Source organism: Pan paniscus, chromosome 3 (assembly GCF_029289425.2).
Source record: "Pan paniscus chromosome 3, NHGRI_mPanPan1-v2.0_pri, whole genome shotgun sequence".
Taxonomy (NCBI): Eukaryota; Metazoa; Chordata; class Mammalia; order Primates; family Hominidae; genus Pan; species Pan paniscus.
In genome coordinates, this window is record NC_073252.2 from 183,682,162 (window position 1) to 183,706,599 (window position 24,438).

The 24,438-nt window shown below is 40.2% G+C and overlaps 1 protein-coding gene and 1 non-coding gene across 7 annotated transcripts in view; one reads left to right on the forward strand and one right to left on the reverse strand.

Moving 5' to 3' along the window:
- SORBS2 (sorbin and SH3 domain containing 2) overlaps positions 1–14,773 on the reverse strand; it is a 373,741-nt gene extending 358,968 nt beyond the window's left edge. For 3 of the 6 annotated variants that reach the window (XM_055112073.2, XM_055112074.2, XM_055112072.2), the window contains exon 1: positions 14,276–14,772. The gene's annotated coding sequence lies outside the window, so the exon portion shown is untranslated. Of the gene's footprint in view, positions 1–14,275 lie in introns of all 6 variants that reach the window. The other 3 variants (XM_055112071.2, XM_055112070.2, XM_063604034.1) reach the window with 2 other exon arrangements.
- On the forward strand, positions 4,148–4,251 carry LOC112439755 (small nucleolar RNA U13). Its single transcript, XR_003027991.1, has one exon. It is a non-coding gene; the product is annotated as a small nucleolar RNA U13 (small nucleolar RNA).
- Positions 14,774–24,438: the final 9,665 nt, after the last annotated feature.

Here is a 24,438-nt window from a genome sequence, read left to right on the forward strand (position 1 = left end):
TGAAACCCCATCTCTACTAAAAATACAAAAATTTGCCAGGTGTGGTTGTGCACGCCTGTAATTCCAGCTACTCGGGAGTCTGAGGCAGGAGAATCGCTTGAACCCAGGAGGCAGAGGTTGCAGTGAGCCAAGATCATGCCACTGCACTCCAGCTGGGGTGACAGAGCCAGATTCCACTTAAAAAAAAAAAAAAAAAACTAAGACTTGGAGAAACTAAGCAAGATACTGATGAAAATTCCAGTTTTTCTTCCTTCTGTTTGGAATTTTCATGTAACTCTGAAATGCTTCTGGGAAGAAAGAATTTGTAGAAGCTCTTAGGGCAACAGGCCCCCATAGCCCACTTAGGAAAGCACTTTTTGCAGTCCTCAAATCGAACAGGACCTTCATTTAGATGACTACCTTTCCCTAGGTTTATATTTTCTTTTTTTTTTTTGAGTTGGAACCTCGCTTTGTCACCCAGGCTGGAGTGCAGTGGTGTGATCTTGGCTCACTGCAACCTCTGCCTCCCGGGTTCGAGTGATTCTCCTGCCTCAGCCTCCTGAGTAGCTGGGATTACAGGTGCCCACCACCATGCCCAGCTGACTTTTGTATTTTTAGTAGAGCTGGGGTTTCACCATGTTGGTCAGGCTGGTCTTGAACTCCTGACCTCGTGATCTACCCGCCTCGGCCTCCCAAAGTGCTGGGATTACAGGCATGAGCCACCACGCCTGGCCCCATATTTTCTTTACTCTTGTCCCTCAGTACAATGTGTCTCCATGCTCTTATTAGAACAATTTCCACCTTTGCCCCTTATTTTATCTCCACGCCAAAATCAGAACTATGGTTCTTGCCTTTAAGGAGTTTACAATGTAGATAGGGAAAGAGATCATGTATGTCTTATCTTAGATCTTCCATTACTTTGCAGACTGGTTCATAATCTGATAGAATTACTGGAAAAACAAGTGACAGCTTTCTCTCCAACTTGTTCTACTTGTTTCTGAGAGTGTGACTGAAAAAAGTGTCGTTTACACCCAGATGATGAACTGACAGTTGTATATTTAATAATTAGGATATGAGAAAATAAATTCCACAAATAATCTGTTTGATATCATCTATATTTTCTTTAATGAAGGTGGTTTAATGCAACAATAATTTTTAGAAGGCTTATGACATTTTTCCTGATGAAACAGATTTGGATTAATGGTGCTTCTAGGAGAAATAATTTCCTCATAGATCACGTTCAAACACATTCAGAAAAGAGATATTCAGGAAAGATCCCTTGGGTGGCTTAAGGCCATTTCAACCTACGAACCTAGTAGTTATGGACAAATAGGATATTCCACATAGTAACAAATTACCACCCCTCAGATTACCTAATGATTGCAAAAGGGATAACTTTTCTTTTTGGAAAGATCTGGCAGTCACCACCTTAACCAAAAAATCAACTGCAGCATCACTGAATTCTGACGTCATGAAATTGTGTGCCTCCAGATGTGATGGCATAGAAACATCATCTATGACATATTCTTGCCAAAAGCATACAAATGGTACCTACTCAAGCTGTAAGAAGTAATTTCTAGTTAATAGGAACCAAAGGGAACATCATTACAATAAAGCAATCACACAAATCCTCACTGTGGGATGTTCTACAAGACAATTGGCCTGTTCTCTTCACAAAGTCAATGTCATAGGGAAAAATAGCGGGGGGAATATATTAGATTAATAGAGATGAAATTCCTGAGCCTCCAGTATAACCTGGTTGAAGAACAAAAGAATAAAATAATTTAAAAGGAACAATTGAAAAAGACTAAAAGTGAAATGGACGTTAGATTGTATTAGAAAACTCTTAATTTTCTTAGTTGTATTATAAAATTGAGGCCATGTAATACAATGCCCTCACTCTTGGGGTCTCCTGTTTCTAGGAGTGAAGTACGTCATGATGCCTACAATTTATTTTCAAATGCTTCTTCAAAACACATGCCCGTGAGGACCTAGCAGTACGGCAACATGTTAATAATTAAATCCAGCTAGTGGGTATTTGATGTACTATTCTTTCAATCATTCTGTTTGTTTAAATGTTGAAGGTAAAAATGTTGAAACGAAGCTAATGGTAGTGCTTCAGAAAGTTACTTAGCAAAGCTATGTCCTACTTACATTTGTCATTCTGCACTCCTTATTAGGAAACTATTTTATTAAATCTCCTGTAATATAACTGATCATATATGCTTCACACAGGAAAGCCCTCATACAGAGAGCCAAACGCTTACATAGCCAACTACTTTTTCTTAAATCTTCTGCAAATTCTAAGTAAGTGACTGGCAAGAAATGTTTTCGGGGCCCCAAATAGAGATGAGAAGCACTCACTTAAAGCCACTGTGTGGCCACTAGCCTGGGCCTAGTTTCCAAATTGACACTTTCATTGACATCAATGTGATGTCAGCCACATCACTTAAATACTTACATAGATTGAGTCTCAATGTCAGTTCATTTCCAGAGATCAGAACTGTGTAATACGTCAGTTCTAACAAATGAGACCAGATACGAATTTACACAATATAGTCAACCTAGAGACTATAAAGACACAACACATCTAAAATTTGGATCTGAAATGCATAGTGCAGAAATCACACAGCCCTTTTGATGCATTGACACTTTTCAAACTACAGAGAAGCTGAAATGTGGCACTAAGTCATTATAAATATTTAACAGGAAAATGCTGGCATAACTAAAAGAGTTCAGAAACATACATATATCCATGAAGCTTCATTGCAGATACTCATGAGACAAGCACATCAAGTGACTTTACATCCTGGAAAATGAAGACGAGTATAAAGAAATATGATTCTGTGAAAGTCATTTGTAGGACACTCCGTATTACGGTGTGTCCCACAATCATAAAACAATGAGCTTTTCTCTGCAATCCCATGGCACAGGTAAGTGCAAGATTAGTGTTGCTACCAACAGCCGAAATATTTGGTGTCAAACCCTGTTACAAAACCACCCTGTCACTGAATTTCTCCAATGCAGCAGCCAACAATTTACAGGAAAAAGAACACTAATATCAAGCCTTTAAAGGGTGCTCCAAACATAAAATCATGAGTGCTCTAGGAACTTCTGGAGCTTATGAATCACACTATGCAATGTGTTCATATATGCCAATGCCCGCCACGTTTTACTCAAGTTGGTGTTGATTTGGAGATGGGCCCTGAACATTAAGTAGAATATAGACCATCAGCAGTTACTAAGCTAAATGCATTGTGATAGCTTGGAGGTTTAGTCCACCTATTTGATTCTGTCAACTTGTTGATACAGTAACCATTGCAATGACAAGTTGACCATTTTGAGAAGTTTATGAACCCCATCAGCTCTCTCCTGAGAGAAAAATGTTGAATAAATGAAGAAACCAAACCAAATATTTAGACAGCATTATCAACAAATAAAAGGTATAACATATGACTTAGCAAATTTTTTAGCTATGTCTTTAAATTTTTGACTGAGGTTAGGTCAAGGGGAGGCACATTTAATAGGCAACATTTCATAACAAGAATGAAAAATGATGATGATTCAAATCCCAAGTTATTTCCCGATCATTGTGCAATTTTGGTAAACCTTTAGGAAGAAAATTTGATTTCATCTACAGATCCTCTTCTAGTGTTCCACTGATTATATTACTATAGGAAATATATGTTCTTTGCCATTTTCATTTCAGAAATTCTTGTTTTTGTCATTATTCACTCAACAAACATTTCTCGAGAATCAGGCAAACATAAATTAAAAATGGTTGACATGTTAGAAACACAAACAGGTGCTGAATGAGCAGAGAGGACAGATATCTGATCCATGCTGGCTAAGTGTGTGAGCAGGGGCTTGCTGTGAGATGTGCCACGTGCCCGGAAATGGAGGGCTTCGGGCCGGAGTAAGAAGTGACTGATGGGATGGAGGGGTAGGGAATGATGTTCCAGGAAGAAGCAGCAGCAGTCAGAAAGGCAAGGGTGGTGGAAAAGAACCATGTGTTTGGCAGCTTCACGGCAATGGGGCAGAGGCTATTGGGAGCTCGCACGTTGACAGATGGTCAAGACTTTGTAATCCATGAGCAAAGCTGGACCTTCTTCTGAGAATAAAGGGCTATCTTTAAAAAGTTTAAGAAAGTTACTAACATCAGGAAGTGATCCTTTTGGGGTTGATAGGTGTGATGATTGGGTTTCTATGCATGTGTGTGACATGTGTCTCCCTCAAAGCTTGTTACCACATCCGTACAGCACCCATAGGATGTTGGGGGCATGGGTGGGGAAGGAAAAACAAGAAGAAAAGGAAAAAGAGAACATGAGTAGATGTGTGTTTTCGAAAGTCAACTCTGGCAAGTATGTAGAAGTTGGAGGAGGCAGGCCTAGAAACCTATCACAAGGTTATTGCCATAATTGGAACAAAAAAATGTGAGTGTGAGTGAAGGCAATGGTGAGAATAGAAGAAACAGGGATGGGTTGGAAAGAGCAACAAGCCTACAAATATGTTTTGTAAGTTTAGCATCTGTAAGAACCTGAAAATGGATGAAGCTTAAAACTTGAGATGAGAGTTAGACATAGATATGAATTCCAGAAAAATCAATATATGACATTTCTTGCCCATTTACATCTCCAAATATCTTTTCTTTGTAGTGTTCTAATCAAAACATCAGCAAAGGAAATACAAAGCAAAGTAAACAAACAAACATCCTTCCATCTCCTCATCCACCCTACTTCTCCTCTAAATGATGAACTCATTCTTTTCAAAATATATTAATGGAATAAATTCAACACTTAATGTACATCTGAACCTAATTTTGTAAATAAGACATATTTTACAGCACATATCTTTCAATTAAAGTGCCAAATAAGACAATAAAACCTTCGGTTGGCTTTTTATTTCATTGAACAGATAAAAATACTTAATTCAATTAAATAAAATGCAAAATGATGACCTGTCAGATTGCTCCCTGACTCCAGAAATCATCTTTCATCCATGACTATGTGTGCCAGGGTCATACAACCAAACCTCTCCCTGGGGTGTACCCCAACAGATGGGTACCTGGCCCATGACTTAGTGCTCTCACCTCCTCCCATCAATTTCTACTCCATTCCCCAACAATTTCTACTCCATTCCCCAACAATTACATATCCAGGGTAAAATCGGATCAAGGAAAAAGGAGGATTTGTGTCTCCGCAGTTCATGGCCCTGGCATTTATAGCTTTCCCCCTTTTGGTTTTCTTGAATTCCTTCTCCATCCTCTCCCTACCCCTCATCCAGGAAAAATGCAACCCGTGCATGTGGTTGGTCTTCAGTGTCCACAGCAATCTCGCTGCCACAGTAATGGCACTCTTATGGGATCTGCACTATAGTCAGGGAAATCTCACAATCCTCAATGAGTTTAGCAGGGAACGGAAGCCTGTTTCTTCTCATATTTTAATTTCCTGGGCTTTGCATTTCTTGATTTTCCTCTAGTTTCAAACTTTGGAGGTGATGTGAGGTCTTTTCTTCCTAGGTTAATTCACTTTTTTTTTCTAGCCCAAACCATCTCCTACAGTATCCTTAGAGGGACAGAACTGCAGAGTCTTAAAGGGCAAAAGTGAGGCAAACCTGGGTTCCAACCCAACCTTCCAATTGCCAGCTCTGTGGTCTTACACTAGTCTGGCTATAGTTCGGTCATCTCACCTACACAATAGGGATTACAAAATCTCTTTTTTCTTGGGTTTTTTTTTCTTTTTGAGATGGAGTTTCGCTCTTGTTGCCCAGGCTGGAGTGCAATGGCGTGGTCTCAGCTTACTGCAACCTCTGCCTCCTGGGCTCAAGTGATTCTCCTGTCTCAGCCTTCCAAGTAGCTGGAATTACAGGTGCATGTCACCACACCCAGGTAATTTTTGTATTTTTAGCAGAGAGGAGGTTTCACCAAGTTGGCCAGGCTGGTCTCGAACTCCTGACCTCAGGTGATCTGCCTGCCTCAGCCTCTCAAAGTGCCGGGATTACAGGCGTGAGCCACTACGCCCCGCCCTCTTGAGATTTTTTAAAGGAAGTTCAAATGAGTCAATTCACGTAATGTGCTTAGCATGGAACCCGGCACTAAGGAAGTGCTAATCAAATATATTATGAATTCTTAAAGAGGCTGGTTCTTTTTTTAATGTATTTTTGTTGTTGTTTTTTTCCATCTAGGCTACTCTGGCTCGTTTCTGTAGGAAGTGAAGCCCATTCTTAGTGCATCCTAGACTCTTCCTTCAAGAATCCTCTGATGCAGCTTCTCTCTGTTCTTAGTTTCCTATCAGGCCATCTAGCTTACCTGAACCTCTCCAATCTGCAGCAGACCATCCTGGTTTAAGCTTGGTTTGCCTTGTTTTTATTTATTTGTTTACATAGCATCTTTTCAGGCATTTCTGGGCTTTGTTATAATTCCCTTCCTAAAATATCGGCCATCTCAGGAAACAGTTTCACCTCCCCTAATATACATTAGCCTTCCCAATTTTCTTCTATCCGTCTATCTTTCTGTTCATTCATCCATTCAAGCTATGATAATCACTGGTTTCCACACTCCAGTAGTTCATAAATGTAATGGGGAAGACAGTACATTGTGATTAGGAGAGTAATTAATTTCATTTTTTTTTTTTTTTTGAGATAGAGTCTTGCTCCATTGCCCAGGCTGGAGTGCAGTGGCGCAGTCTTGGCTTACTGCAACCTCTGCCTCCTGGGTTCAAGCAATTCTCCTGCCTCAGCCTCCCAAGTAGCTGGGATTACAGGTGTCTGCCACCACTCCTGGCTAATTTTTGTATTTTTAGTAGAGACAGGGTTTCATCATGTTGGCCAGACTGGTCTTGAACTCCTGACCTCAGGTGATCCACCCTCCTCGGCCTCCCAAAGTGCTGGGATTACAAGTGTGAGCCACCATGCCAGGCTATGAATTTCAAAATATTAAATTGTTATTTTTTTCTTTTGTACTTCATTTTAATTAAAAACATTACATTTCTTTTTCTCGTAAGGTGAAAGGTGATCAATATTAAATTAGATAAAATGTTTAAAACACCTAAAAGAGCTCCTGGCACATAGAAAGGATTATCAAATGTTTGAAGAGTTATTAAAAGGTATAAAGAATTATCACCGAGAAGAAACAGGTGCTCTTTATCTATGTGTTCAATGATGCACAAGAAATTTCCAGGAAACAGGAGGGGGGTTGGGGAGAGATGCTGTATTCCATATTGAGGAAACAGCACATATAATGGCAAACATTGAGGAATGCAGACTAAACCACATGTGATGTTTGAGAACTCCAAGTACGGCTAGAGAATAAAATTGCAGGAGGAAGCAGTGGGCTAGGAGGAGCAGGAGGCTGCTATGGTAGGCAGGTGTCAGAGAATGAAAGTCTCTTTGGTGGCACACCCAGCATTGAATCTGGACTGGACCCCAGCAGAAATAATTGTTTCCAACTTTGTCAGTGTCTACTCTGAAACAGATGGCATCTTAGATACCTGACATTCATTATCCTATTTAAACCTCAAGTAAAATGCAACATAGATAGATATCATCCCACTTCATTCACATCAAAATCAAGTCATCAACTACCAAAATGGTGCAGTCGGGATTTTAACTAAAGTCCACGTGATTGCAACCACACTTTGGAAGAGATTAGACTAAGGGGGCGGGGGGTAGAGTGAGGAGTGGCACTCTGACATGTTTTAAGGGAAGGAATAATGTTAAAAAATTGAATTTTAACAATCATAACTGTGCAGCAGTGTGGATAATAGATGAAAGAAGGAAGAGTCTTACAAGCAGAAAAGCCCATTAAAACGTAAAGCAGTGGTCTGGTGAGAGATGCAGGAGTCTAAACAAACACAGTGTGAAATTCAGAGAAAATGCTGAATCTGAGACCTATTTGGGAACTATAACTGACAACAATAGCATCCTCACAATGCTCACTGACTTTTCATCATGCGAAACTCAAATAATCAAGGGTCCAGCAGCTCACCATAATAACTGGAGGCCAAGAAGAAGAGGGGAAGAGAAGAACAAAGAGTTTTTGCTACAACTGGTAACTGATCCTATCAAGAATATTTTGAGGCCAGACGCGGTGGCTCACGGCTATAATCCCAGCACTTTGGGAGGCCAAGGCGGGCGGATCATGAGGTCAGGAGATCGAAACCAGCCTGGCCACCATGGTGAAAACCCATCTCTACTAAAAATACAAAAATTAGCTGGGCATGGTGACAGGCACCTGTAATCCCAGTTACTAGAAAGGCTGAGGCAGGAGAATCGTTTGAACCCAGGAGGCGGAGGTTGCAGCGAGCCGAGATCGTGCCATTGCACTCCTCCCTGGGCAACGAGCAAGACTGTCTCAAAAAAAAAAAAAAGAATACTTTGAGAATGAATTTGTAAAGTAACATTGGGCTACAGCTCAACACTGAATCAATTTTTGATAGTGAATTAGGAAGTAATCCCAGACCTGAAGAACATAATGGAATTAGAGGCAGATGAAGTATAAAATCTCAGAGAGGCTGTAGTCTAGGGAGAAGATCGTGGTTTGGCCACAGTTAATGGAAAAAGAGACCAGAGTGGGTTAGAGAACCTCTATATTCTGTGCAGGTTGAGGGTTTGGAGGCAATTTCCAGAAGTTACCTCATAGAGATTCTTTATTCAAATATTTCCCTAGAATTCAGGTGTGCCTGACGGTGTGGCTCAGGAGTGATGAATGCCCCTTCCAGGACTTCAGCAATGATTTTTTAAAATGCATATTTGGAGCCTTAATACAAGACCAGGCTGTGAACAATATTTTAATTTTTAATACACATTTGGACTTGTTGAGAGTCTCTGTTTTAATAATGTTGCCCTTTTTTCCTCTAAGAACAGGCTGAATATTCCTTAGAGAGACACTTCGGAAATCGCACTATGGCCTGCACGGTGGATATCTGCTCTTTTGGGGTTGAGGGAAGGAGCTTGAATGTCTCTAAGAGCAGAATAGGAAGGGAATAGGGTTCCCAGATGGTTCCAGAGGATGCTGAACGTTCACTGAATGAACCCCTGTAAGTATTTCCCCTGTGCTGCTGGTAGGAAAAATACTGATAGAGTTTAAAGCAAGGAAGGATGGATGGAATGTAAGATGGATTGATTCACAGGTCAGAAACCAGATGCTACTGCAAGTGATCCCTCAATGACATCATACTCAACAAAACAAGACAAATATTCTTGGTGCCCTTCCAGCGCTTCATTGTTTTTCATTGCCTGCCTTAACAGAATTTAGAATCACACGGTCCCAGCTGTTCACAGGTATGTACCATCACGCTACCACTTCAGGCATATCAGGGAAAACATACACTTGGCTTCCTTTCTCAGTCCATACAAGCATTTTGAACAGACTCTTTTGAGAAGAGTTTAAGAAATTGTGGAGGGCGACACAGGACCACGCCTCCCACGTCTGATAAATGGCTGTGTTCTCTGATGACTAGCGTGGGATCCGTCACCCTGCCTCCTAATATAGGGCCTTCCTCCAGCCCAGCTCACTGCCCGGGTACTGCTGCCCTGTCATCTCTGCCCTTCATCCCTCTTAGAAGCCAATCCCCACTTCCCAGTAGGTGGCAGATACTTCTGGTGTCCTTTGTACCTTTCTCAACAGCCCTCCCTGACATTGCATGTTCGGGATTAGGCTCTTACACTAATGGATGACAGTAACCTGTTATTTTCTCAGTGTGGATTTGTCAGACTTGCTTGGGCATAAACACAGTTCCCTGGTATCAGCAGTACCATAAGGTGCCAGGATCCACTGACCTAAGTTTGCTGAGAGATGCTGAACAAAGGTAAATTTTCCTAATTCGCAGATTGTATTGTGAAGTCAAATTGAGACTATTAATTTGGCCACCTTTCCCTTCGTGTAACTTAGGCAGCTTGGTAGCTCAGTGTGCATGCATCAGTGAGCTTCTTGGGAAATAAATCGTGTTAGTGAGTTGAACAAATACTTATGCAATATTTTCTATGTGACAGGCATTTTGCTAGCCAGGTGATCATAAATTAGAAGACCAACTCTATTCTTTTTTTGGAAGAATTCCAATCTGGTAAAGGAAACAAACATCCCCAAAATTGTAAAAAGATGGCAGAATATCAAAAGTGGTAGAAGAAAGTTAAAATAGCTTCTTTTTTTTTTTTTTCGATAGAGTCTCACTCTGTCACCAGGCTGGAGTGCAGTGGCAAGATCTCGGCTCACTGCAACCTTCACCTCCCAGGTTGAAGCCATCCTCCTGCCTCAGCCTCCCAAGTAGCTGGGACCACAGGCGTGTGCCACCACTTCTGGCTAATTTTTGTTGTATTTATAGTAGAGACAGGGTTTCACCATGTTGGCCAGGCTGGTCTCGAACTCCTGACCTCAAGTGATCCACCAGCCTCGGCCTCCCAAAGTGCTGGGATTACAGGTGTGAGCCACCAAGCCTGGCAAAATAGCTTTTTATAGTGGCCCTTCACCTCCAGGTGTTTGCATTTCAGTGGGATTAAAGGTGGTACTGAGGCCTGGGCCAGTAGGTAGAGGTCACCTGAGAACACCGGGCCCTCCCATTGCCCATGCCTGGGCAATACCCTGAGTATTTGGTCCTTGAGTAGCATGGAATCCTCTCTAGATTTAATCACTACTAAGCCCTAAAGGTGGGAGTATATGGGATTCATTTCGAGTTTGAGAAAATCAAGGCATGCAGTACAGTTCCCTTGAATAGGGAGAGTCTGGAGGGTTGCACAAATCTGAAAATTATTCCTGCTCAGAGGCTGTATCGTTCTTTGTTGAGATCAAAGTCCATCATGTATGCAGACAGTGTTAATTTTGAGGAAAGCCATTCCTCACATTATCTCCTCACATTTTGCCTCTTCCTGGCAAAAAATAAAAAATGTTGTTCTGTCCCTTAGATTTGATTTATTTTTCCTCTGGTTTATTCCCCTTCAAACCAATAAACAAATTCTTCCTACAAACAGCATGAGTCACCACTGGTAGCAAACATCCTCACAGGTGGCCAAGAAAAAGAAAATGTGTGTGTGTCACATTCCCATTAAGGTTACAGCCTGAGCTTCGAACTTCATTTTGGCCCACAGCCCACTTGTAGGTCTCTCTGTGGGCATTTATTAAGTTACGTTGGTCTCTTCAAATGTTTCCCAGGCCGGGCGCGGTGGCTCGCGCCTGTAATCCCAGCACTGCAGGAGGCTGAGGCGGGTGGATCACCTGAGGTCAGGAGTTCAAGACCAGCCTGGCCAACATAGTGAAACCCCATCTCTACTAAAAATACAAAAATCAGCCAGGTGCAGGGGCGCACGCCTGAATCCCAGCTACTAGGGAGGCTGATGCAGGAGAATTGCTTGAACCCGGGAGGTGGAGGTTGCAGTGAGCCGAGATTGCGCCACTGCACTCCAGCCTGGGTGACAGAATGAGACTCTGTCTCAAAAAACACAAATAATAATAATCATAATAATATGTTTCCCAGACTCCATGCTCTCCAATCAGCCCTTCCTCTCTCACTGGCATCATTTTGGTCTGGTATTCCCACCCTTCCTTTGGAAAAATCTCTCTTCTACTCAGCATTCCCCAGCAGCCTCCGTGCTCAGTCCCACCAGGACACCAGGGTGGACCCTGTGTTAAAGTGTACTTCCCAAGGCTATTTGCATTTGCATAGGCTTCAAAGCATTAAATCCAAGGCAATACTCTCAAAAGGTAGAAGTCTAGATGTCAGCTGAGAGATGAAAGAGACTGGCGAGGGTGAGGACAGAGATGAAGACGCTAATAAGGGCCTTTCTGTTGCTGGCTCCGTAGCCAGGCCCCTCTTCTCAGGAGTAATCATGTCAACTCCATCATCCCCAGTGAGGTGGGAATCGATTTTATCACACCTTTATAATTACACCCTTCTTATGTTTACATGAACTGCTTATAATTATGTGGATTTCTTGCAACTCTCATAAGCTGCCCAAGTAGGGCCAATCTCCCCGGTGTGGGCAGGGAGTAGGCGCAGAGCTGGGCTTTCCCTCACACCTGTGTGTGTCCAAGGCCAACCTCGGTCCATTATCTCATGCCTGGAGGACATCCCGGAGGGAGAGGTCCTTTCTTTTGCTTTAATCCATTCCTTAAGTTAACTCATCTCCTGCTGTCCTGAATGTTTTATTGATGCTAACTTTATTTTTAAAGATTATAATCTGCCTGTTCTTTTTATTCTTTCTTTACTAGAAATAGATTTTATATATCTCAGGTATAAGGACACTTCTTATCATCCAAGATACCCTCCTTCTGTATTCTCTTCTGCAAAATAATACCCCCTCTATAGTCCCGTTGCCATTCATCAAGGTTGCTAATGGACTCCCTGTGACCATCTGATTAATGGGCTAATTCACCTTCTCAAAAGCAATGCCTTTTAAACATAGAAATAAGTAAGACAATAATCTCACATACATTTAAAAAATCTTATTTTTATCTTACAGTTGATTTTTAAATCTTAAAACTTTGAATTTTAATTTTGTATTATTTTGATAGTGAATTATATTACACATAAATAAATGCTTTTTAAATATTAGATGTACATTTCCATTTTACTTGCTTATATTTTATAAATAAAATTATGTACATTGTAAATATTTTGAGAAACAAAATCACAAAGTGTATCAAGCTAGCATAATTGATGTCACAGAGGCGAAGTGTATTTTCACTCACCAGACCATAATTAGTAAATAAATGAATACTGAATGAATAAACGAAGCGTCTCTTATTGTTTGGCACTCATTATTTTCAAATGTTGGCTATTAAAGATAGATAATGCTAGGCTGGGTGCAGTGGCTCACACCTGTAATCCCAGCACTTTGGGAGGCTGAGGCAGGCGGATCACGAGGTCAGGAGTTCGAGACAAGACTGATCAACATGGCAAAACCCCAACTCTACTAAAAGTACAAAAATTAGCAGGATGTGGAGGCAGGTGCCTGTAATCCCAGCTACTCAGGAGGCTGAGGCAGGAGAATTGCTTGAACCAGATAAGTGGCAGTGAGCAGAGACCTTGCCATTGCATTCCAGCCTGGCCAACAAGAGTAAAACTCCATCTCAAAAACAAACAAAAAAAAAATACCACCGGGCTAGCAATTTAGAAACTATAATCAATGCCTTAATATGTCCCTTTTTAAAAAAAATAACTACACAAAGCATCTGCATGACTTATAAGAGCTTCCACAAATATACCATAAAATGTTAGCCCTGATAATTTGCTGTGACATTTAACATTTCAATGGGCCATGTTTCTTAGAGATCACTAGGAAATGAAGCAGAGCACTCTTTGCATTCATTTCTGCTCCCGGAGAAAACACTTTCTCTCCTTCACTCAAGCCACCATTCATAACCCAGTGATGTGTGATGTCACTTGTCCCACAGAGGATAATGAACAACTTCCCAGGAAATCTTTCCATATGACTAACAATTTAATGTCTTAGACAGAAACTGAATCTTGCCTACTGTATAGAAGAAACAACTGTGTTAGTTCAACTGCATGGTACATGATGAAAGTCCCTGTTATAGCTATTCCTTCTAACAGATAATTGATGGGGCCAAGAGACAAAAGAAGGAACTCACTCTCAGAAATAAACGCTCCACAAAGCAATCTCATGCCTCACCTAATGCAATATGTTTCTCATGGGTCTTTTGTTACTCTAACATATTAAATTATCCTTCCAATTACCTTGGCAACTGAAACAAGAGCGCCTAACACGCTGATGACTTTCGGACGAGCACACCAGCTGTCAGTTATAAATGATAATTAAGGCATCTTAATTATTAAGCACAGTGAAAATACGCAGTGTTCATTTTTTATAAAACTTGTGTCCTAAGGTAGAAGAATCCTCATACCAACCAAATGCTCTTTCTCTACCTTTGATCAGCAATTTGGCCCTTTTTCTCTTTGAGGCTGATAAATTGCAGCAACCTTTGAGATACTAGACCCTCCACCCCCCCCCCAGGTCTTCCCCCAGGTCTCCTTAGTTATAAAGGTAGCAGAATGTGATGGTTGAAAGCTGCGTTTGTAACCAGCTTACCTTCGCAACAATAGCAAGAGTAACAAAGAATCCATCCTAATAAAAGCTCTGTGCACAGTCAGCTTAAGCAACGTAAAGTGTTCCTTTATTCTGCTTAGTAGCTTCTCCCCCAGAGGTTAACCATTTTAAAGCTGGCACTCAGCCTGAGAACAGGAACAAAGCATTACTAGAAAGCAGGGATCTTCCTCCAGGATCAGCATCTCTCCTTTCCGTAATTCTTAAGAAATATAGAAACTCAATGAAAAGGAAGTGATACCTTTGGATGGGCACATTCCAGCACAGGAAAATCGCTGTCTTGTCGGCGGCTGTGCAGAATGAGTTGCTTGGGCAGGTATTCCTCTATTCTCAGCTCCCGGGTCTGCCTTGTAGCCGCAGCCAGCCTAGGGAGCATTTACGGCATGTACGTGGTGTTCATCCACAGTAAAAGGAGACTAACCAGCTCGGCTTGGCGCTGCTCGCCTGGAGGCATCAGATCCTTGGACCCTCCCCATCTGATTGGCTGCTACCCGGTCTAGCCGAACTCCTCTGCCTTAACCTTCTGCTGCGTTCAAAACATTTTCCCTCGGGATACAGTCAGAGAAGTGCTGGTTAGGGAATCAGTGGCAGGTTAAATTGAGCTGGCTTTAAAAATCAGTGACATGATTTCCTATGAAGATGTCTAATGTTTAATTTTCCAAAGTTCTACGTAATCCACCAGGAGAGACGTAATAAAATGGATATGATTTAACAGGAGCGGCTTCATGATTCCTCCCTGAAAATACCTGGAGTTTAATGCATGCCTAACACCCTACTGAAGTGATCAGGTGGCTTTTTGCAGCACCGCGTGTCTGTATAATCAACCTTAAATCAAAACAGATGGGGATGACAGAATATATTAAGAGGCTTATTAAAAGTGCCAGGAGATGCAGTTGAATAAGGCTGCTGAAGCCATCTCAAGAAAGTGTTATAAATCATTTACACAAAATGCTCTTAAGACATTTATGGTTGATTTTAGATAGCTCTGATAATAAAAACATAAAGACCAATGACAGACGAAAAGGTAAAGCCTGACTTAGCATCTCTAGAAGACAAGTAACAGAAAGAAAAATCAAATCTTTTACTCTACAAAAGTAGTGAAATGAGAAAAGAACAAAAGTACACCTTCATCATCTCCTGTCCATGTACTGGATTCAATTTGGTCACGGACCTAGAACAGGGTACTGAAAAGTCCCCACTGGGGTTTTGGTTTGTTTTGTTCTTTCTGTTTTTTTTGGTTTTTGTTTTTTGTTGTTGTTTCTTTGTTTTGAGACCGAGTTTTGCTCTGTTGCCCAGGCTGGAGTGCAGTGGCGTGATCTCCACGCACTACCCCCTCCACCTCCCAGGTTCAAGCAGTTCTCCTGCCTCAGCCTCCTGAGCAGCTGGGATTACAGGCACCTGCCACCACACCCAGCTAATTTTTGTATTTTTAGTAGAGATGGGGTTTCACTATGTTGGCCAGGCTGGTCTCGAACTCCTGACCTCAGGTGATCCGCCTGCCTCAACCTCCCAAAATGCTGGGATTACAGGTGTGAGCCACCACACCCAGATAGTTTTGTTTTGGTTTTTTTTTTTTTTTTTCAAAATGAGAGGCATCAAATGGAAGATGGTGAATTGACCACATACATTTAACCCTTTCTCCCTCACAAAGCCCCACTAAAATGACAATAAAGCTTTTATTTTAAGAACCATAAACCCACAAGGACAAAGAAATAGGAGAAAACAGCAACCCAATTTAGAAAAAGAAAGCAGATGGGTGAGTGGTAGCTGGACAGAGAGAGCTGGATCCCAAATGAGCAATGAGGAGAGTCAAGAAGCAGCAGCATTTCCAAGCCAGCAGCCCCAATATGCTCTGGAATTGGCAGAGATGAAATTGGGGCTAAAAACAGCAGGTGGCCTGACTGCCCATCATTCACCCTGCAGAACACAGAAGGTTTATTCTCTGGAGAGACTAACAGAGGGCTTCTGGACTAGCATGGCTTGGGAATAAAGGTACCAAACTAAAAATATTGCTGTTAATCAGAAACAGATATAAAAACCCTGGGCCTTCTTTCCCCACTCAACTCCTGGGAGCCAGGTAGCAAGGTGAATAGGCTCCAGAAAAAAAGATGTGAAGAGCGCTCTTCAGGGATCCCACCATCCCAAAATATAAGACGTAAAGGCATCACTACAGGGTACTCTCTAAGATATGGCTGGGCTAGATCTCCCAGAAGTTCAGGCCACATTAATAAGCTCTACACATGAATTTTGGTGCCCCTCTCTTACATGTAAGCAGATCAGACAAATCTCTAACATCGAAGCAGAGAACAAAACAAACAAAAAAGAAACAGGCAAATAACAGAGACAAGCAAACATGGCAAAAAGTAAACTGATGGAAACAATGGGTGTGCAGGGAGAAGAACAGTTTAAACACTATCATTAATCGCCTTGTCAAAATAAGAGATGTATGGCAGTTCTCACTCTGCATGGTTCCAGTATTCACAAATATCACCTACACAGTGTAGTTGATAGCACTAGTCTTTCAGCAATACAGTTCAAATTTCAGTTACCATGGCGTGTTAACCATGAGTGATTATGCAGTATGCAAACTCTTTTAGCTCTTCCACCCACAGTCACTAAGTAATAATAGATGCACATCATGATCAGTGGCCAATCACAGCACTTCTTCAAAACCTGTCAGTGATTGGCTGCGGCATGGCTGTTAGTCAGCTCACGTATATTGTTGTTGTTGAGTTGTTGCACCAAGTGTGTTATGGAGTTGCCTCCTTGTCTCCCAGTGGTGCACCCATGCAACATTTCACAAGAATGGATAACGAAAAGAGGGAATTCGCCAACAAAGATGAAAGTGCCGCAAAGAAATAAACAATTTCATGGGAAGTGAAATTGGATATGATTAGAAGATTTTAAAATGGGAATAGCAAAGTTTAAGATTTGAAGAGACCTAGCTTTGAATAAATCATACTGCAGAAGCCTAATCAATACTTTTTTAAAAGGTAAGTTTCTTCAACATCTTTTTAAATTGCACAAAGGAAAGAAAGCACTCTGGTTGGATTGAAGATTGTAATTTTTGAAAAGTTATTTAGCTAATATTCAGGTCAAAGTGTTGATGTTCCTTCCCACCTGAAAAGAAAATGGTAATTACAAAAGAAAGGAAGAAGACACTTTTTACTGCCAGAAAAATCTGTTTTCAAAAGTTGGCAGAAACTGATTAATGTTAAGCCATCTTGTGAAGCTTCCAGAGCAAACGGTGTCCTGCTATGAAATGTTCACCTAGATTCCAAGGACTGGTTAAACAAGGGGACATGATCGTTGTCAAATATTCTATGCGAATAAAAGTGTTTGTGATGAAAAAGATGAAAATGTCCCAGAGGAAGTGATCCTGGCAAAATAATTTACGCTAAAGAATTCTTGGGGCCAGGCACGGTGGCTCACACCTGTAATCCCATCACTTTGGGAGGCCAAGGCAGGTGGATTTGTTGAGGTCAGGAGTTTGAGACCAGCCTGGCCAACATAGTGAAACCCTGTCTCTACTAAAAATACAAAAGAGCTGGACATGGTGGCACACACCTGTAATCCCAGCTACTAGGGAGGCTGACACAGGAGAATCGCTTGAACCCAGGAGGTGGAGGTTGCAGTGAGCTGAGATGGCACCATTGCACTCCAGCCTGGGTGACAGAGTGAGACTGTATCTCAAAATAAAACAGAACAAAACAAAACATCTCTTGGAGACATTTCATGACATTGAAAGAACAAAGGAGAAATGATGGTGGGAAGCTGCTCCAAACTTAGAAGGGAGGATGACAATTCCCCAAGACGTGGGAAAGGTGCTACTTTAGTGTTTTAATTCACATCATGAGAAGGGGACAAGCTCCGTTCCAAGAAAGAACTAACTAATTTTCCCTGTTTTCAATGCTTTAAATTACAGCGTACTCAGTAAATATTAGTTTTGTTATTTTTATTTCCCTATGAATTTATAATTGATAGCAAGAGCATTTTTAAAGTCATAGGAAAATTATTAAAGGCCACAGAACAATTGTCATTTTCATCATTGATTATTAAGATTGCTTTTCATGGTTTCAGCTACAATCCTGTACTACCACACAAACTGAAGACTGACTATATTTTTCTATGAAATAAGCAAAAGCAACTGTATGAAAGAAAACTATGGATCACAAAGAGCTCTTGGAAAATTCAGAAGAAGAATTGGAAGACAAAGTTGAGGAAATATCCTTGAAAGTTGAGTAAAAGGGCCAAAAATGGAAAACTGTAAGAAAAACGATAAGAAAATTGGAGATACAGTCTAGGAATTCAACATCTGGATAACAGGAGTTCTAGCAAGAAACAGTTAAGAAAACAAAAGGAAGAAAACCATAAAAAATAATTTTTAAAAAGTTCTCATGAGTTTCCAGAATAGAAGTATGACGTTAAGACACACAATTGGCTCATGGTCGTGGAATTTCAGAAAATTAAAAATAAAGCACTTTCTTGGTTTGGTGAGATAGCTCATTCTTATAATTTCAGCATTTTGGGAGGTCAAGGTGGGAGAATTACTTGAGGCCAGGAGTTTGAGACCAGCCTGGGCAGCATAGCAAGATCCTCATCACTACAAAAAAACTAAAATTAAAAAATTAGCCAGGCATGGTAGGGCATGCTTGTAGTCCCTGCTACTTGGGAGGCTGAGCCTAGAAGTTTGAGGCTGCAGTTGGCCTTAAATGAATCAAGACCCTGCCTCTTGAAAAAAAAAAAGTTCTTTAAACTTCTGGAAAGAAAACTATGAATTTCATATAAAGGATCAAGAATTTGGATGGTATGTTTCTCAATAACAATACTAGAAGCTGGAAGATAGTGGAAAAATGTCTTTGAAGTTCTGAGAGAAAATGATTTCCAATTTGGAATTCCATACCTAGCCAAAATATCTCTAAGAGACGAGATAGATAAGACATGTTTTTCTTGGATTTGAAAGGTCCTTAAAATTTCCATCTCAAGAACCTTTTCTCAGGAGTCTATTGCAAAATGTGTCCCACCAAAACAAGGGAATAAAACAAAAAAGACAAGGCTTGGCATCCAGAAAACTGGGATCCTACAAAATGAAAAGTTCAAGGCTCTGCCACCCTGCAGAATGGTCTTGGAGACATTTCAGAATAAAGACAACGAGCAGATCTAGGGAGCTGTCAGTCCAGATTGCATCAGGTCAAAAGGAGGAACAATTTCAGGAAGACAAAATTGATAGCATGTATAATACATTTGAGATTTTTGAGAAAAGGCTTATACAATTGGGAGAGGGCTCTAGGCTGTACTAATTGTAAGTATATAAACAACTGAGTAACAAAAAAGACAATTTTGTTGAATAGGAAAACAAAGTAATTGTAGTAAACATGATTCAGGCTTGAGTAGTTTTTACTTAGCCACAGTTATAAAAGTACTGAGTATTGATACAAGCAAAAGTATAGTATTTCGAGGCTAGCTGACTGCAAGTGTAGGTGCATGGTGGGTATAGGCCGTATGATTGAAAGAGAAATAAATCCTCACCTTCCAAAGGGAGAAGTCAATATTTACTGCCTAAAACTGAAATATCAAGAAGTGGAAATACGAACACTTAGAGGTGAGGAAGTAAATACTAGAAGAGCTAATTTTAATATGATTGCCTCCAGCAAACAGGAAATGGCAGAAATTCCTGTTTTTGTAATTGCTGAATACAACTTTACATGTACATCCGTTAACTGTAATGAGAATAAAAATTATAACAAAATATTAAAACTTGAGGTAGAGTTGTAAGTCTTTATGCGCTAACGATTAAGTAGAGAAAATGCAAGATGGATAACAGTGTGAGAAAAGGGAGCCATTTATGTTAAAAAAAGAAATATTTATACCTTTTAGAAAGATGTAAAAGAAAATAATCTACTGATGATGGTTGCCTCTGGGGGGCAAAATTGGAGGGTTTAAGATGCGGAGATGAAACTTATTTTTTCCTATATAATTTTCTATACTGTTAAAATCTTTACTTATAAACATTTTTCAATAAAATTAACAAATTTTAAATGATAAAATTTCTAATCCAAGAGAAAAAAGTCTACTTTTGTCATTTAAGTGGTGGTCTTCTACAGTAAATAATCTTATGAATTTGGTCTTCATATTGAATTTGTTTTCTGGTTAAAAATATTAAGACTTTGGAAGCAATGAAAATTAGAGTAGTATGTCATTGTAAAGAAGCACGTATAATGTTACATGTATAATGTCACAAACATAATGTATTTCAATAACATATTTAAATTGTCTATTAGAATTTCTTGCATGGTCATGGCTGAGAATTTCCTTTGTAAAACATTCCTTGAAAAGTCTCCTTAGCACTTAATATGGGAGGAACTTTTTGGGTAAGGGAGGTAATTTTGGGTCTGTGGAGGCAGAGGAAAAGATAAGGAATTCAGAGAAAGCTGGTAGTAAGATGGCAAAGCGCCTCTCACCAAATCATCAATAAAGACACGAAATTTATGGAACATTTGCTGGGAACACAATTTTTAGAGAGGGATGAAGAGGTTAGCCTTCTTGTCAATGTTATGGAAAGAATAGCATCAGATCATGTTGGAATAGAATCTTGGAGGCAGAGAAAGGAAGCTCCAGGAACTTAGAGAAATTATGTGGAATGCTTTGGTTGGTCACAAATGGAACTATAGTTACAACCAAGGGCTGCCCAGGTTACTTCTAAATTGTACATAGAAACTATAGACATTCCGAAGCTTTAATTCTAATACTTGTTCTACCATTTGCCACATGAATAACCCTGGAGTAAGTAATATAAACATTTAGAATCTCAACCTTCTCAACTCAGCTACCACACTACCAACACTATTTTAATCAAATATTTGTAAACCTTTAACATTTTTAGTGTGAAGCAAATCTATGATATAGCAGTGCTCTTTACAAAATGCTTTATAATTTTCTCATTTCTCAAACTGTAGTTCTTCCACCTATTTCTTTTTTATATCTTAGGTAAGTGTAATAGTTTACTCTGCGTTTGTGGTAGGATACTTTGCAAATTATAGAAGGCAATAAAAATTCCTAGTGTCTGAGCATTTTATTATTTAGTTCCAGCTTAGTTTACAAGATCATCTCTGGCTTCAATGGTAAAAATTTGAATTTCCTCTGGAATCCTCTACTGAGTATAGTTAAGTTCACTGGCATTCTCCTTCTGGCTCACCAATTTCAGTCACTTTCTTGTTAGAGGCACTTCAGAGAAAATAAAGGATCTTAAAATCAATACTAGAACATTCAAGAAGCACTATTTGAAATTCTGAAGTGATAAGAAAAAAATAAAATAAAACGACATTCAAGAGCAATATACAAATATGGGCAGCATATCTTTCTCCAAAATAATTATAATTATTTAAAAATAAATTTAAAACTCAATCATAAATATAAAAGAACCAGTAAAGTAAAACATCCTTAACACTTTACCACCAAAATCATTTTATAGAATTTAAAAACGATGATAAATTTTACTTCTTAGTGACTTTTCAATAACCGAAGTCAAAGTTAATCAAAAATGTTCAGACACACATTTGGTGCCTGTTGAGGAATTTTGAGAAAATAACAATAGTTGATTCAACTGTACAGATCCACAGGATTTGGCAGTCACAGAAAATACCTTGTAAATTGAACTTTTTGTGTAAGAAATAAAATAAGCATTCTTTAGCATGTAGAGTATCTTGAACTTCAGAACACAATCTACAAGGCTAACTTATTATAAAACAATCATTTTCACAGCTAATATTTGTATTTCTATTTGATCATTTAATTGTTCATTTGTTTATTCATCAAACATTGAATACTTCACATTGGTACCCAAATTTGTGGATTTTGAGGTATAGAAAGGGAAATCAGAAGGAATAACTAGTAGGAAGAAGATACTGACCCATCCTGTGATCCTGTAGTACCATCCATTCTGTCCCTCCCAGATGCTCCCCACTCTATAGAACACACCCATATTGGAGGGCTGTCTCTTTAAAGTTACCTCTTCTTATGTCTATGTGATACATATGAGCAGATACTTCTTATAAATCTAATCTGCTTTAATTGGGTTTGCCAGGAGTGATTACAGACTTTTTCTTACATCTTTGCTTTCAGAAAGTAATTGGATAACTTCTTATGCTATATGGAAATGCAGTAGCTAACAAAATGGCAGACTTCCTATTTAATTAAATTCGTACATCTCCAACACAAACTTGACTATACAGATTTACAGTAATGAAATCTCTAAAGTTTTTAAATATAAGCTTTAACTGCCAATTCCAATTCCAAAACAGGGATATAAAAGACAGTTTTGAGAATTAACCAATGTGATAAAAAGAGAGCCCCTTTCCTTAGCACAATTTCTCACTGTCTACTGTAGTTTCATTCTTTTGAGTCTGTCATTGCCTTTGTCTTTTCACTTCAAAGCCATATTCAGCTTCAGATCTCAAACACAATGCAGTGGGCTGGTGTCTGCTTACTAGAGCTGAAATGCCTTGTTTTGGAAGTGCCTTAATAGCTAAACTTATTGGTCTAGATTTACCACCTTGACCTACTTCATTCATTTATTTTCATGAAAATGGAGACTTCTGATGCTTATTCACATGAAAGCATCCATTAGACCAGAGTTCAGATAAAAATAAGGACATTTCTGATAAATTGCTTCATTCACATTAGCTCTTCTGGGCAATAGGTAGGAGGAAATAAAACACTTATATCTCTACAAGTAATTCATGGGGAGCACAGATGTTTTTACACTAAACCATGTTATAAAATATGATAAAAGTCTCTGATAAAAATAAATTATCCTCAACCCAACTTCTGGAGGGGCCACAGGACAACTTTCTCTTTGCCCTCTGAAGGGTCACTGCAAATGAACAGACAAAAAGAAGATTAGGCCGGACGCAGTGGTTCACCTCTGTAATCCCAGCACTTTGGGAGGCCAAGGCGGGTGGATCACCTGAGATCAAGAGTTCAAGACCAGCCTGGACAACATGGTGAAACCCCATCTCTACTAAAAATATAAAAATTAGCTGGGCGTGGTGGCACATGCCTGTAATCCCAGCTACTCAGGAGGCTGAGGCAGGAGAATCACTTGAACCTGGGAGGCTGAGGTTTCAGTGAGCCGAGATTGTGCCATTGCACTCCAGCCTGGGCGACAGAGCAAGACTCAGTCTCAAAAAAAAAATAAAAGGCAAATTAATAGGAGAAAAGGCACACACACATTTCTATTTTAACTTGTATAGCACTGGGGAATTGCAGAATGATTACCCAGTGGGGTACAGATGCTTAGACACCCCTCTTCATACAATAAATGTGGCAATTTGAGGAACAGTGAATGATTTTTAGGGGAAAATGAATGGACTTGGAGAACATACGATGGCCTGGGACAAAATGTGTTGTGACTGGAGATCAGGCAATTGTTTGTGACAAAAGTGTACCCAAGGGTGTTGATGGACTTCGGTCTTTCTTCCTGTGATATGAGTGCAGTTAATGAAACTCAGGGAAGGCAGCTGTGTTCTTTTGGCCCGTCTGGTTTCTAGGAAGATAAAGGATCCTCAGAGAACAACTTCTTTCTGTTCCTTGGGAGAGACAAAACATTGAGAAATGGGCGTGAGGGGTAGGTCAGAGAGACCTTGGGATCGCTTCTTCAATCCAGCATGTCAAAGGGCCATATGTTGGAGTTCAGGTTTCTGAGACACAACACGTCCTGTTGTAGCATCAGAAAAGGAGTGATCCCTTTCCTCCTTGTCATAGGGGTCACAACGGACACCTCTGAAACAAAGACAGATTAACAAGAGAAAAGCCCAACAAATATATTTGACCACAGTTTTACAGGAAACAGGAGCCTTCGGAATGAAGACCCAAAGGTACCGGGGAAACTCTCTGATTGTGTGCCCAGGTTTCAGGGAGCGGGGACAGTCATGCAGAAATGTGACCGGACAGAAGGAAATGATGTAATGGTAACAGGCTAACTAGGGACACTCGGTGAGGCCTGTCTGTTCAGATCTTTCTCAGCCTCTCTGTGCAGCTTTCCTTCCTCCCAGGTATCCGACAGGACCCTTTCTGTAATGGGGGGCCTATTACCTACAATTAAATAAGATAGGTCAGAAAATTTTTTCTGGCCAATTCTTACACAGAAAAACAGCCAAAAGTGAAAGTGCCTTTAGGCTACACGTTGGCTTTGGGGAAAAGGAACTCTGGTTTCTGTGACACTCGTTGGGGCAGAGAGATTCTAGTTCCTGCGACTGGCCTCAGGGGAGAATGGGGCTGAGAGACAGGAGGGTGAGAGAAGGTCACAGGGAAACTTCGCTTCTGAGGCTGCTTCTGCCGTCTTCACTTTGAAGCATCATTTTTGTGAGCCTCAACATTCTTCAGTCTGAAACTTCCCCCCAGTAG